This window comes from Planococcus citri, chromosome 1 (assembly GCF_950023065.1).
Source record: "Planococcus citri chromosome 1, ihPlaCitr1.1, whole genome shotgun sequence".
NCBI lineage: Eukaryota > Metazoa > Arthropoda > Insecta > Hemiptera > Pseudococcidae > Planococcus > Planococcus citri.
In genome coordinates, this window is record NC_088677.1 from 72,285,587 (window position 1) to 72,299,240 (window position 13,654).

Genomic DNA, 13,654 nt, shown 5'->3' on the forward strand with positions numbered 1-13,654 from the left:
CATTTGCTTCATTTGCAAAATCACCCCACCAACTTCCGTTGCTTCCCTAGGATCCCCCTGTTCACCGAGCAAATATAAATACGTAAAAGTATACAAGATGTAAATTCGGACATCGCGAAATGAGGCGAAATTCGAGCTTCGTTTTACTTTCTCATCGTCTATAGTATGGCTCGTGTACAACATACATATACTACTAGGCTGGAAAATATTCAGTCTTTTAATAAGATTAAAAGAGCAATATGCTAATTCGGCATCGCGTATATACAAATGCTGCCGCGGAAAACACGCTGTAGCTTGTAGTTCTCCGAGGGTGTGTTGTGTGCTTCTTTGTTTTTCAGGGGTACCTACCGGGCATTTATCGAAGGGTAGCTGTAAAGAAAATTCGTATAAGTGAACGAGGAGAGAAGAGGAAACGAAGCCGGACGAGAATCCATCAACAAGCTCGTCGTATTTACAAGCTTTTAAATCAGTTTACATTGCAGACTCTGCGATGTACGCGGACAAGTGTGTCTCTGCGTGAATCATTGTATATTTAAAGCATTAGACTGACTTTAGTCTCTGTGCTTTGAAAGGGTCATTGTATGAAGTGATTTGGAAATGGCGAGTGAAGATTCATTTCGGAATTACTGCACAAAAATCGCCACGAAAAATTTATTCAAAATTACTAGGTATCCAAAAAAATTACATTGAAAAATCCTCTCTTTCGATAAGTGCACTTCTCCTTCCATTTTCATCATCGTAATTTTCTAGAAACTTGTCTCGTTACAAAAATAAAACATTTATATTTCAATTTGTATCCACGCTGTATAAATTTACCTAACCAAAGAACACCAGATGACAAAGTGCACGTCAATTATTTAAGGATAAACGTATGTATCTTTCGTGCTAGAAAATGCATCTGAAAATTAGCAAACATCAACTACACAAACGCTAAACAACACGAACGTGTACAATAAGTACGTTTACGTATGTATACTTGGGATACACGGTGTTTGGAAGGGGGGTTGAAGAATTTGCATAATATGACTGTAGACGTACAGTCGTAGAAATGATGCGTGTCATTTTGAGAAAACGATTGGTTTACCGAGAGTAACGTACCTAACCTACTAGAAAGAACCAGGTGTACGGTAATGAGGAAGTAGAATATTTGTAGAAGTAGGTATCTACAAACATTTGTACAAAATGAGGAAATCGCGTAACGACATCAACTAATAGTGAAGACGAATTTTCGAAGTATATAAATGGGTGCTACGGATAGGGAGAGGTATAGAGTCGATGATGAAGTTTAAGGGAGTGTCGCACTTCGCTACTTATTCATTAATATCTCGTATGGTACTGTCAAAGTTACGTAGCAATTTAAGATGATGGCAGCGTTTTCTCGTTTTCTGCCATGACAATAGGGGTGGATAGGAAGGTACGAGTGTTTCCATTTTACGAATCTACAAATACACATAAGGAATGAAATTCTCGTTCTGTTTCTGTGGACCGTTTTTTTAAATGGTTTATTTAACGTCGCTCGACCTTATATGATCATTTGCGACATTTGTGACAAAAAGTACAGAGTGTACCTAATTTAAATTTGAAGCGTTTATTTTTATTTAACTCGATCCTCAAGCGAGCATCTTGAGGGAGTTTTTTAACCACTGGTTTCAGAAAAATCCATAAATCGATTTTTAGCAGCTCCGGACTAATTTTCATGTCTTCTGGGGAAATCGAAAATCGTGCTGGAGACTCCAGAAGGGCTCAAAATAATGAAATTCGGATACTGAGCGTTGGTTATTTTAAACGAGTCAAAGCAATTCGTGCTAAAAAAACTTCCCTTTGAAGAGAAAATTTTCGATTTTTTGATTTTTATTATCAAAAATCGCGCTGGAGACTCCAGAATGGCCGGAAACGATGTGATTCAAATTCGAGGGATTTGAGAAGTACCTATTAGTTATTTTTCTATTTTATTAAAATATAAAAAACTTAAGAATATGAAGTAAAAGTTAGGTATCCTGTCATATTTGCATCATAATACTTTTACGATTCATTATTTTGAGCATCAAACTTACTGAAACTCACCGCTCATTAAGTACCATGATTAAAATCTTTACTTCACCCAGTATTCTCTTTTTTGTACATGAATATGGATCGTTTTTGACACGTACCTGGAACAAAAAAAAAGAGAGGAAAAAACCAGATTAATACGCTGTAAGAAAATCAAAATTTGACTATAACTTGATTTGTAATAATTCTAAATAGCAAAATTGATTGGCAAACGAACTGGTCAAATTAAAAACCGAATACAACTTGACCTTACATTGAACTTTCCTAAAAAATCTCTCAAACAAAATCATTAGTTCGGAAAAAGTTTTAAAACTGGAATTATAAATTGCGTCGTAGAAAAGAAGACTTAAGAATCAGTTACCACGCAGAAAAAAATTACAAGAAAAGAAAATTTTCAATATTTAAGCAGGAAATAAGTGGGTAATACTCTCAAATGCGTATTTTCGGTAGCTCGGAACGCCTTCTAGATTGAATTTTTTCTTAAACATCTTGCCATCGAAAGAAAAACATCGTGCGTCAGAATTGGCGACAGATGAAGAAATTCCAGACTTTATGGGGGTAAGGGGGTAAGGCACCCAGAAGAGGAATCGTAACGACATTTAAGACTTCAAATATCAATACAAACGCGTCGCTGAAATTCTCAAAATGGGTACCAACGTAAAAATGGCTGCGAGGCGTAGTAAAGGCAATTAATACGGTAGCGAATTTTTGTCGAGGGTGTATCTCAACCGTTTACCTAACTTACTCATCCCACATCGAAACGTTTAAATTTTCCGATCCTGGAGGTCTGTTTTTTTACACTGAGATTTCAGACACGAAGACTTCGAGACGGAAAAAAATATTCCAGAAAGGAAGACAGAGTAAATATACAGAACACAGCTCGATGGAAGCTGCAACGACAATTCCACCGGAGAAATACCGCAGCCTGGGGCCATACAATTAAAGGAGAACGCACTTTAACAAATCATTCGACGAGAGTTATTCGTCGCGCCGGAGATGAGAAAAATAAAGACGAGGAAATTAAATAAATAAACGAACAAGAATGCAGCCTTCTCAACACCTCTGAGCTTTATTCGTGCAACGGAGATGGATTTTTCTTAACGCCTACGCAGCGCAGGCTTTTGAGCAGTCAACGAGAAATGGAAATAGAACGTCAGACGACGATAAATAATTTGTCAGACAGCTACCTTTGCTTATGTTTTTTTTTCTCAATCACCTCGAAGTGTTGTGATTTTTTTCTCTCTCAAGGCAAAAAAACAGAGCAAATGAGAAGAAAAAGCATTCATGGAGGATGTAAGGGTATCGTTGTCGTAGCTTGAGAACAATTAATTCGGTGGAGGGTACAAAGTATACGAGCAGATAAATACAGGGGCAGATCCAGTCACCTGTTAGAATACACTGCTTGTTTTAGCATTATTGGTGGTGTCATAAGGAGTCTTTGAAGCTTTGAAATGACGATGACGACAATTAAACATCACTCGACGAAATGACGAGCATACGAAAGCTGAAGGGGAGACGAAGTGCATTATTCATTGAAATGAAAGACAACCCTAGGACGCGGTGGAAGCGATATTAGTGAAAGTTAATCGGATGTGACGTTTGTTTTAAGTTTCACCACGTCATGTCACGTCACGTTCACACCCCTTTGAAAATTCACCGCTGAGAAATTACTCCTGTAGACCTACACAACAACCCCAGAGTTAGTCTCGATCAAAGGTCAATGTCGCGTAATGTGGGTGGTAATGGAATGTGAAAAACACGTAGGAGTATTTCAAGTAAAAGCTCACACTCTGTAACAATCGAACAAGTACGTCTGTGTTCAAAAGATCAAAAGATGCGACCAACGTGGCGTGCAAATGCCAACAGATCGAGGGCGTTTGACTGTTTGCGAATCGCTTTGTCAAAGTGAAAAATACAAGAAAAGAAAGGTGGCAAAAGTCGGCGTGTGCGGTTTGACGATGTGTTTGGTTGTACGATCCATTTTCATAGGATAAAAGAACCGAATCGTAGGAAATCTAGGAAGGGGAAGACGTATTTGAAGATTTTAATTATACACTTCGGGTGTGTTTTTTTGTTTTTCGGACTCGATTGCGGTGAATGAACATCGCTAGAGAGAGAAAAAGTCATGATGAAAATGGCGCGCGGCGAGAAAAATTAAACGAGCGAGGATTTTTTTTTTCACTTTTCGCGAATAATGCTTATTCGTGTGATGTCGTGATTTTATCCCTTATTTCTGTTCTGTTTTATGGAATTCTTTGCCAGAGATGAGAAAAAAATTGCACATTTATGGTTTTTGTTTTCCAATTGTTGTCATTTTTTATCGAGATGGGAAAATCTAAACTACATACTTTTTGAATATTCTTAATGAATTGTGTCGAAATTCAAATTCAAATTCTTTATTTGAGATACATGCGGCAGCATTGCTGCCATCATATCACGTTAAGCATTACATAGTTGAAACAAAATTATTTGAATAATACTCATTCATCTATAGAATACAAATGTCAGCTTTAAATAGGATGAAAAGACATGATTAAAACATAAAAAGATGAGGATTTAAAATTATAGGTACATAAAATCTACTCCAGGTCATTTAAAAAAAAATTTGAATGCTTATTGATCCGGGGAGCTGAGATATTCTCCCAGGGTATAATAAGCCCTAGTTATATCAGTCATTCTTTGAGGGCATTTTTGAATTTTTTTGCAGTTGGCTGGTTTTTTACACTCCCTGGAATCCAATTATATACTTTTGCAGCAGATGATACAGTACTACACTGGAGACGTTTTGTGTGGTGGTGGGGAGTTCTAAGGTTACCTCGTGATCTGGTACTGTATGGATTGGTAATTTTTGGAAAGGTTATAACCCCATTATAAACCATGAGAGATATGTCCAAAATATATTGTGATATTGTAGTGAGAATTTTATTATCAACAAAGGCGGGCCTGCATATTTGTCTTAGAGGTATTTTATAAATTGTTCTTATCACACGTGTTTATAGTGTGAGAATTTTCTTGACATAAGATGCATTACCTCCCCAAAAAAAACTACCCCATAGGTCATTGTAGAGTGGAATAGTCCAAAATATGCAAGTCTGAGAGTTTTTTGATTTGTAATTTGGCGTAGCTGAAGGAGTAAAAAGTTTATAGATGACAAACGACGGGTTAATTTATTGATGTATCCATCGAATTCCATCCCTATGGAAACTTAGGGGACTCCTTTGTCTATTATTCTCTCTTCAGAAAAGGTGCAAGTCTTGCCATTTTGGATTTTGACTATTTGTAACCTATTTTCAAGGAAGGATTTTAGCCAACTGTGGATTGGACCCCTTATCCCATATTTTTCCAACTTTCCCAGTAGATTCACCCTCTTGGCCAGCTTGGAGAATTTTGTTCGTCGTCGTTGTCATTTCCTTATAAGTGGTAGGCCTGTTGGCCTGTCTGCTGCGGTGTGGAACCTGTTGAGGATGAGCCTGAGGTATCCGTGAGTTTCATCCTTGGTCTCCCTCTGCTTCTCTTCCCTGTTGGTGTATATTGGAGGACCTGTTTTGGTGATCTTGTTTCCTCCATCCTTTTGACATGATTTCTCCAATCTTTCCTATACTGTTTTATCTTATTTCCTTTCGTTAGTGTGTGTTTTTATTTTAACCAGGGGTTCACCTCCGCCTGGGATCCCATAGTTCCATCCGTTTTCTGTTGTTTGTGAGTTTTGAGTAAGGTTGATTTTCGTTTGACTTGGTTACCAGCCATGCCAGATATATCACGGTGATAGGGCTGCTATCTAGGCCTCTGCACTTGCCTGGTCCTCTTCGCCTTTTACAACAGGCAGAGGGTACCATAAGGATATTCTTGACCCATCCCTACATGGGGGGGGGGATTTTGTTCAATAAATTAAATATTGCTTTGGTGGTGTTTTTTCCATGACGGAAGCCAAACTATGTTTCACTTAGAATGCTGTTAGATGATAAGAATCGTATCAGTCGATTATACAACAGACATTCAAAAATCGTTGAGTATACTGATGTTACAGAGATGGGCCTGTAGTTGTTTAAATTTAATTTTTCTCCTTTCTTATGTACAGACTACAGGGATATTTCAAGCTGTCTGGAAATTTTCCCTGATCTATAGAGTCATTAAAAAGTTCAGCAAGTATATGAGATATGTAGCGATCAGCTTGTTTGATAAGGCCTACATCTAAACCATAACTATCCCTTGAGTTAGAATTTTTGAGACCTTGTATGACATCAGAGACTTCAGCTGTAGTAGCTAGTAACACAAACATTGAGGAATCATTAGCTGGAATAAGGGATAATGGGTCCAATGTTTGAGAAGAATTAACTACGTTATTTGAAACAGTTGCAAAATGTTGGCTGAATAACCTAGCCTTGTCAGCTGAGTTGGTATATATGTATTTGGTGTCTTGGAATGTAATATGATCAATGGTTTGTTTGCATGGTTGATATGAGTAGTTTTGCAGATATTATTTTGAGACTGCAACTTTGTGAGAGTTTGATTCTATATTTGTCCAATTGATCAATTTTTTTTATTCCTTTTGAAGGAGCTTGTATTCAATTTTTTCATCTTCAGACCCACCAAATTTCCAATTTGAGTATGATTCTAATAGTCTAGTTTTTAGGGTGCGTATTTGGGTTTGAATACTATGAGGATAATGTAAGTGGTTAGGGTTATGATTTGTGTGAGTTTGAAGTGAGAAAGATAAGTTGTAGTGGTTCAAAAAAATATTTAAAAAATTACAAAATCTTGAATAGATGATTTCAATGAAACGTCACAATTACGTCATTTGAAGGACAGCTGCAATGTGATTGGCTAATGGTATAGAGACAATTGTTTAAAGCGCTTTTGACCATGTTTTTGGCCATAAATTAGCAATACGTTAAACAGGGAATTTAAAATCTATAAAGAAATAAGGAGAAAGATTGTTTGATTTTAGGGTCTTTTTCAACACAGAATCCGAATTCAACCAGCGTTTTCCTTATTTCATTTGTAGATTTTAAATTCCCCATTTAATGTAATGCTAATTTAGGGCCAAATTTGTTTGTTGATAATGAAACCAACCAATCACAGCACAGCTGTCTGTCAAGTGACGTCACTGTGACGTTTCATTGAAATCGTCTATAAATATGTATCACCTATTTTCAGTGTAAATTTTCCATAGTGATTTTTTTTGGTTTTGGTTTCAGGATAGTTGTTCTTCCAAAAGTTTGTTCTTTTAAGCTTCCACCCACTAAACCTATTGAGACTGTTGTTCATTTCATCAATATTTACAGTGGAATGACTTATCTAACCAAAACAATAATTTTAGTCAATTTAGAAAGAAAGGCACAAGCTACAAGTTCAATCATTTGCCCATCCCTCCTTTTCCAGCCTCTATCATTTTTTCTCTTCATACCCTTCAATTGACTATATAAATCAGAAAATTTTTCACTCAATGCAATATTTAATGGTACCAATGGTATTCCAGACAAGATGAAGTGTTAAGGGAGTTGGTTGTGCACCTTGTGTTATGTGCTGTGTGTATTCGGTGGTTTGGCTTGTCAGTTAAAATACCAATTTAATGTCGTTTTAAGAGACGAGCAAAATGAAATAACAACGAACGAGAAAGACTAGGGTAAAATATCATATGGCAGATACGAAAGCAACGACTGTCGTGTCATTTCGACTCTCTTAATGAAGTTTTTCATTCAATTTGCTCATTATTCGCATAATATAAGAAGAAACATATCAGCTTGGTGATGGAAAAAGGAGGTAGTGAGGGAGGAGTAGACGGTATCAATAATTTCACATACCTATACATGCAGTACTTATTAATTGTAATTTTTCCCCTTCATGTAAGTACTAAATGAATACGAAACGGACAGACCGGTGGAGAGTTAGGGGGAGGGGGTCAAAAACACACATTTATCGAACGAAAATTCATAAAAATTGGTCAGAGAGGGAAGAGGTTGGAAGAGATACTTGAGCAGATAACAATGACAAGCAATCCGAAAGAATACCCAGACTTGGAAGAAAAAAAAAGAAGCAAAACTGAACTACTAATCAAAAATGGACGTTTCTGAATGACGACGACGATGTCTCACTCAATTCGAATAGAATAGTATCGTCGAAAATGACGATGACAACGTAGTCGTTAATTATCGACGAGAAGCTTTCAACATTGCGTAATTGATGGCGAAGACGAGAAGAGAAGGGAGTACGACGTCGACACCGAGCCGTTCTTCATTCTGTTGCCCAGTGCTTTTGAATTTTGCGTTGCGTTTGTAAGAGAAGCGCAGGTTTTGTATTCCGAAGACAGAGTAGAGTAGAGCAGATAGAAAGCAAGCAGAAAAGCAGAAAAGAGTGCTACTTCGACGTCTTCAATTTCGTTAATAACGAGGACGACAACGCACAGCGTGGCAAGGGGAGGGGTAGGATTTTTCCACGTGGAAATTATTACCTCTCGGTTGTTGTAGTCTGCAGGTAGAGTAGTAATATTAAGATTAGCCCCATTTTCTCTCTCTCTCTCTCTAGCTATATAGGTATACGATGCTTTTTGACGTACTACGATGGTTCTTACGTCGTGGTAATGAATGGTTTCGTTTTTTTCATTTTTGGTGTTTGGTAGAGGGTCTGAAGGGAAGGAGACCCCTTCAATACGAGAAAATAGTTACGTACAGTGGTACGATTCGAACAATATGAATCGTGAAGATGGTAAACGAAGGTGAGGTGAGAAGAGGTGTGAGGCGAATCGAGCTAATGGCACTTTTCTAAATTAGAATTTTTGCCTTGTTCGTGTAAAGAGATTATCCGCGGTGATGTGAAAGCGAACGTGAGGTAGAAGATGGCAGGGAGCCGGCGAGGTTATTAATTATTGCCTGCGACGGCGATGGCGAGCCGGCCGGTGAGAGGATACAAAGCGAACGCCAACTCAGCAAAATTTCTTATACGAGGTGGTAATTCTAATACGTAGGTAGGTACCCTTGTTATACAGAGCATCTCATCGGATCATAAATCACGGACACCCGATGTGATGTGATGTGTACCTAAGCTAACGATGAAGGATCGAGAATAACGCAATTTACAATGCATTTTTTTTTTTTTTTAGTTTTGGTTTCTTTTATGATGTTGTTTTTCCCCTCTTTTTTTTGACACGTTGCAGGCACAATACACGCGCACTATGATTACTTAATACCATGTACATAGAAGGTGTCAGAGAAGCAGGATATGGGTAGAGAGAAGCTGACGATGATACGTGGAAATTACAGACAAAAGATACATAGGTACCTAGCTACTACGTGATGTCCACAATTACAAAGTACTAAAAGTATACTGCATTCATCGTCAGCTGCTTATTGCGGACTGACTGGATTAACAAAAATACACGAGAATATCCTAAGAAAGAACCCAGAAAATTGAATAAATTCGTAGAAAAGAATAAGACGTTTGAAAATACCTAGTCAGAAAACTATTTATATGTGAGTAGCTGAGTACTCACAGAAACAAACCCAAAAAATACTATCAAAATACAGAAAGCATTGCGCAAATCACTTCGTGTTATTATAGTTAGGTACTCGTATATGTAGCATTTCGTGTGGTTGGTATGAGATATTTGATATTGCGCTATGTTGCATTCCAGCTCCACCATACTCTTGGAATGGAGTTAATAACACTGGAAACGATGGAAAACACGACCCTGGGTAAAGATCGGTAGAGAGTGTTGGAACAGAGCTAAAATTGTGATGGTATTAGTACCTACGAATATAAGGTACTTGGTACGTACCTACGTATGGTGTAAGTTTGCGCGTAAAAACTTTATTCCTAGCTTTGAATTATTCGCGGTATTAACATTATTCTACACACAACACAAGTTTTACACCTAATGGGACATAATTGTTGTGCTATATATATACACATGTAGAGAAGAATAACAGTGCAGCGGTGTTTCGGGGTCAAAGCATCGTCGATGGAGAGGGCTAAAGCTGAGGGGATGTAAAGTCAGTGGCGTGCACTCTAATACTTTACCGGGCAAATGCCCGGTAAAATTTTGGGGGGGTGGTGGTGGTGGTGGTGGTGGCGGCGATGATGGTGGTAGTAGGCAAATATTTAATGAGTTAGTTAGGAAAAAAACAGACAAAAAATCTACTGTGAAATAAATTGTTAAATCAAAGTAGAAATGAAATAATATTAAACTGCTTGATACTGCTATCAAAGTAGTACCCACCGGCCACCTATGTCCTCCTATTATGACTTGAATGAAGAATGGCGATGAAGTGTTGTGTTACGTGATCAGTTGATATGTTTAAAAGCAGGCAATGGCAAATGTCGTTTCACACGAACTTCGAAAAGTGATCAAAAACTAGTGCCGCCATTGAAATGCCATAAATTAACCCTATTATAAATAATATTCAATTCTACTCAACAAAATTCATTTTTTATACCTTAACCTATCAGTACAAGACCAGCGGTAGAAATATGATTTGGGAACATTTCTAGGAACGAAAATATATAGCGGTTTGAGGGGGGGGGGGGGGGGTTGACTGAAAATTTTCCAACTGATGTAGGGAAATAATAACAATTTAGCCGATTGATATCGTATTTATATGAGATTTTCTGTTTTGGATTTTTGAGGACCCAAATGTGAATTTTTTATTTTAAAACAAGAAACAAAGTGGCCTCAGCGAGCAAGGGCAAAAGTTTTTGAAAATTTGTATTTTGAAAAAAGCAAAAAACGACGTTTTTGTGTATGTATGCGAGGAGTTTGTTTCGCTTTTAAATTTTTAGGATTTGAAAGATCTTTTCAGGATGTTAATTTTGGAAAAGAAAAGAAAACAAGTCCGAGCAAAGCGAGGGCAACAGCTTTCGAAAATTTGTGTTTCGAGAATTTAAGGAAATGGTTTTTTTTTCATAGCAGGCCCTTCTTTTGACGGGCTCTCCAGAAAGCGTGGGCTCGAGGCGATCTGCCCCTTTGCACCCTTCTCCCCTCGAACCACCCTGTTTTCAACTCTAAACTATTCCATAATATCGTTGACTTCACTAAACACAGCGAGTTGATAATTGCTGCACACACTCACCATAGAATAGTACCTATAGGTATTAGGTACTTCTCTATACGTACTACATTAAATAAGTTATAACTTGAATGAAAAAAAATAATGGGTAGGTAAATGTCGTATTTCACAAATATTTTGAAACGTTATCAGAAAGTCTGGGGGCGAATTTAAGGGGGTTGAGGAGGTATTATATCCCTCTCATTCATATTTTAAAAATTCGGAATTTATTGGCAAAATCGTTAATTTGCGGACAAAATCACTAATCTATTCTCAAAATTCTCATTTTTTCAGACGCTTTTGCCTTCGCTTTGCTCGGGCTGAATTTGTTATCTTCTATTTCTCAAATTATTCATAATTGTGAGGGGTCCCGAAACAACAAGCGGCCCCCCGCGCCGGGGCCATGTTCAAACCAAAAAAAGATGATATTTGGACTTTCTCCAACGAAAAATTTTGTGAGATTTTTTCTTCAAAAATCTAAATTTTCAATTTTAGTAAATTCAAGTTCTGAAATTGTGTGATCAAAAGAATAAACTCATCAGTCACCACAAAAAACATTGTTTTTTTCCACTCAAAATACAAATTTTTGAAATTTTCTGTCCTCACTTCACTTGGGCCTGTGTGTTTTTTTTTTCAAATTGAGATCGAACTTTTATAAAAATCTATTGAGTAGATAGGTATTCAAATTTCAAGGAATTTTTCAACAAAAAAAAACACTTCTCACCTATAAAAAAACATTGTTTTTCTATTTCTCGAAACTAGATTTTGCTCTCACTCCACTCAGAGCCTGTTTGCTTTTCATTTTCAAATTTGAAATTTTTCAAGTTCTAAAATTTTGTGCTAAAAAAGTGAACAAATTTTTCAAAACCATCGTTTTTTACCTTTTGAAATGAAAATTTCTAAAAGCTTTTGCCCTCGCTTTGCTCGGGTCAATTTCTATCACTTTTCTAAATCGAAAAAAAATACATTTTTTGAAACTTTCATAAATTCAGAAGGGAAATTAGAATTTTTCATTAGCCCAAATATGAATTACATAATATGTATATTGTATATCAATTGACAAAATTGTCAATTTATCTTTTATTTCATTTTTAAAAAGTTCATTTAATTCGGCATACTCGATATTTTTTTCTTATGGCAAATTTCTCCTTCATCCTCGCTCTTCAAAAAAAAAAATCGGTTCTTTTTGCTATTAGGTACCTACTATACCTACATAATAAATATTGAATAAAAAGACAAAAGTAAAAATCAATCGCACAACTTACATTCAAGTATCCAAACCTGAGAAAAAAACAGAACGAGAAAGATTCTTAAGGGGAAGAAAAAAATTTTGGGGGCCTCATTCGGTGCATCCACCAGGGGGCCTAAACCGACCCAGTCCGCCACTGAGTGAGTGATGGAAAAACTAGAATTTCGTATCAAAATTACAGTAGTTTTGCTTCTTCAAACTAAAAATTTTGAAGAGCGTTTGCCCTCGCTTCGCTCGGGCCCTTCATGATGATGCTTTCAAAAATTTTAAGAATAAAACCAAAGTATGAAAATTAACAGAAAAATTCCAGAAATACTCATATTGAACATTTGAAAAATGCAAAATTTTGTGCTGAGCTGGTTAAATTTTAATTATTTAATCATTTCAAAAAAAAAAAAACTGATTTTTCATTCTACCTATACTCAAAATTTTCAAAACACTTTGAATGCTTGATTTGCAAAAAAAAAAACTTCAATAAACTGAAAAGTTTTCAAATTAAAAAATGTTTCCAAGTTGAAAATTTTTAAAAAATAAATCAAATTAAAAATCTGGAAAATTTTTTAAAAAATGAACAAGTAGATACATATAAGATCTTCAGTGACAAGCTGATAATCTACTTCTGGCATGGACGAAATCAATCGCAAGATTTATCATGGGTAAATTAACAAAGAAACCTAATTTTTTGGAACTTGAATAAGACATTTTTGAAAGCTTTTGCCCTCGCTTCGCTCGGGCTAAATAATTTTTATGTTTTTTCATCTTTTGAAGAGCCCAAGATAGAAAAATTTACTTTTTGTTTAAAAAAATACCAAATAATTTACTTCACCCCTCACTTTGTTCGGGTCCGTTCACTTAGTTTTCCTTTTTAAAATTGAATGAATTAAAAAAACATTTATTCAAATTCTAGAATATTTTAAAGCCAAAAAAATGAACTCGTCAATGTTTTTTCACATCTCAAAATACAAATTTTCAAATGCTTTTGCCCTCGCTTCGCTTGGGTCTATTGTTTCTCTTTTCCACAATACAACATTCCATATGAAGCTTCTAATTTTGTTGTTTTTTTTAAAAGATAACTTTCATCAACAGTGATAAATCTGAATTGAATACTACTTCAATCAGCAAAATTCTTAAAATTGACTGTTTTCTTGGTAAAATAAGTATTTTTTCCAAATCAGTTGGAAAATTTCCGCTTGACCCTATCCCTTCCTAAAATAAAACGTATAGTTTCGTCTTTGACTTGAAAAAAATTTTGGCCTGGGGGGGGGGGGGTGGTGGTGGTATCGTCATGAATGAAAAATGCCCGGTAATCTTTCAA

At 36.3% G+C, this 13,654-nt stretch overlaps 1 protein-coding gene and 1 long non-coding RNA gene across 8 annotated transcripts in view; one reads left to right on the forward strand and one right to left on the reverse strand.

The window, feature by feature from the left end:
* nrm (neuromusculin) overlaps positions 1-13,654 on the reverse strand; it is a 593,812-nt gene that overhangs the window by 355,359 nt on the left and 224,799 nt on the right. The window lies entirely within an intron of this gene.
* The window catches only part of LOC135831120 (uncharacterized), a 375,747-nt gene that overhangs the window by 271,485 nt on the left and 90,608 nt on the right, over positions 1-13,654 (forward strand). The window contains exon 1 of one of the 2 annotated variants that reach the window (XR_010556152.1): positions 13,596-13,613. The exons of the other annotated variant lie outside the window; for it this stretch is intronic. This is a non-coding gene — a long non-coding RNA (uncharacterized LOC135831120). Of the gene's footprint in view, positions 1-13,595; positions 13,614-13,654 lie in introns of those variants that run through there. 2 annotated transcript variants of the gene reach the window in all.